The following is a 2,486-nucleotide window of genomic DNA, read 5'->3' as shown; positions in this document are numbered from 1 at the left end:
AAAATAGAATTTTTAATAATGTGTCAGATAAAATTTTGTACATAAATAATTATACGGCTTTATGATACCTGTAAAATATACATGTTTCAATCTTATAAATCTTATAAAAGAGTTACATTTAAATAATTTAAACACAAAATTTATAGACACCATAAAATTATCTTATTATTTATACGAATCAAGTACTATCTAAAAGAAATTAAACCCGTAAATGAATGTCAAAACTTGTGCCGTTTTATTTAGAAAGGGATGATGAGAAGAGACAATAATATATTAATAACACTATATATATGAAATAATTAATGCAGTAATCACCACATGATGAGAATATGAATAACTAACTAACAGTGTTAAATTTGCAGCAGCAACTTGTACATCTCCAAACATTCATCATGGATGGTTGTCATCACTTAATTTCACAGGAGACAAAAATCATTAATTAATATATATAATGTCAAACCACTTTAACCATGTTATTGATTAATTAATAATAGCAACTTGGTTCAGTTTCTATAATATATAATTCCATGTTTCGCATAATAAAAACATGAATGGAATAATTTTCCTAAAATGAAGTCTTTATCGTACCATAATATGTTTTGATTCACATGCACTACCATGATAATAAAGTATATAATAAACTAATAACATATATATAATTGAAATTTAAGAAAGAAATCAAAATATTTTCTATTCAAAATCAAAATATTTTCACTACCATCAGAGTTAAATCGTTGTCCTCCAATGACAACTATACCAACCCATCAAAATATGCATTCTTCACGTGATCATTGATGCCTTTTTTTTTCTGCTTAGGTTACTCTCAAGAGCCAAGTCTAAACCATCAGAATAACAAAATTGCCAATAACAATTATCTTAATATGGCATTTAATGGTTTAATTTCCATTATTTGACACCCCAAACAAACCTTAATTTGGTGGAACAAATTAACATGAGCAACAAAAAAATGCTGGAAAATTTATTACCTTGCTTATATATGGATGAGGTTGGACTTCTCGAGTTCTAGTCAGAAAGTGGAGGGACTTTTGTCGAAGAGAGATGACTCCTATTGCTACTAGCCAATTACACACGACCAGTCGACCAGGCCGAGTCGAGTGTATAGCAAAAGGCGTCATCTCTCCTGCGACAGAAGTTCCTCTCACACATTTCTTAGCTTCAAATCAATCTCTGAGATGAACAAAGTAAACATTGCAAAGGCAATATACTGAGTTGTAATAATGTAATGTTATGTGTGTATAAATGTGGTTAGTTGAAGGAGGAGGAAGCAAGCATGCCATATTTATAGGGGACATTATTGGGTTTATGAGACCCTTTTATTTTGCATCCTCAAAGGTAGGCATCGGAATTTAGAAAGAAAGAAACCCAGTTGACCAACCAAAACTTTCATCTTTTTCTGGGTTAGGTGCCATTCGGTGCTGGCCCTTAACACAAACGTCCAGACAGAAATATTGCTTTATGATTTTGAAATATTTATTTGTATAGATATAGAAACATTGATATTGAAATAAGAATTTCGTTTTAGACGTTGAGAATTGTCGTATTGTATTATAAAAGAAATTTAAATATAAATAAAAGCTGAATACAAATATAATCCATGACATAGCATATACACGTATATATAAAGGGAGTCCACTGTATTTTAGTCATTTTATATAATAGGGGTATTGTAGTCATTTTTTATAAAAAATAATATTAATTTAGACAAATTTAAAATTTGATTCACTATTTTTCAGTCAAATTAATTTGTCTGACATAATTTTGATAAAAATAACATAATTTAAGTGATTATATGTATTAAATTTTAATTATTAAAAAATATTTTTAAAAAAAATATTTTCTGTCTTTATAGGAACATCCCCCGTATATAAAACCAACCTTCCTTAATTACTGGGTAAATACTAAAATTATTAACAATAGATAATATCTCTCTCACTTTATTGATTAAATATAAAACACATACACCAGTTGTGATTATATCCTCCATAAAATATAATATACTATTTTTTGGATTACGAATATATTATTCGTTGATTTTTTAGTTGTTAAGTGAAGTGATTATGATTGATGTTGTCAACGGGGGTGGAAGAACAGCTGGAAAGTGGAAACTATGCAGGAAACTACAGAAGCACTATTGCATAAATAATATAATATAATATGCTGGTTTTTCTTATCCTATTATTGTCATCACTTGATCAACGTCATTTAGATGGCTAATGAAACGTAATTTATTCATTTCAAACGATAAAATATTTTCTATTCACATTGACAATCTGACAGACAAAAAATAAAATCAAAATATATTAAACTTAATCTTAATTAAAAATTTTAGCCAGATAGGTCATTTTTTTTTAAACAATGTAAATACTTTAATATAAACAATTAAAAGCGAAAATTGTGGCTGCTGGGATTCGAGCCCAGGTCTCCACGGCCACAACGTGGAATTCTTACCACTAAACTACAGCCAC

At 28.6% G+C, this 2,486-nt stretch overlaps 1 non-coding gene across 1 annotated transcript; it reads right to left on the bottom strand.

Annotated features, from left to right (window-relative positions):
- TRNAH-GUG lies at positions 2,415-2,486 on the bottom strand. The gene has a single exon. It is a non-coding gene; the product is annotated as a tRNA-His (tRNA).

This window comes from Arachis ipaensis, chromosome B10 (genome assembly GCF_000816755.2).
Source record: "Arachis ipaensis cultivar K30076 chromosome B10, Araip1.1, whole genome shotgun sequence".
Taxonomy (NCBI): domain Eukaryota; kingdom Viridiplantae; phylum Streptophyta; class Magnoliopsida; order Fabales; family Fabaceae; genus Arachis; species Arachis ipaensis.
This window is presented reverse-complemented; position numbering and strand designations above follow the sequence as displayed.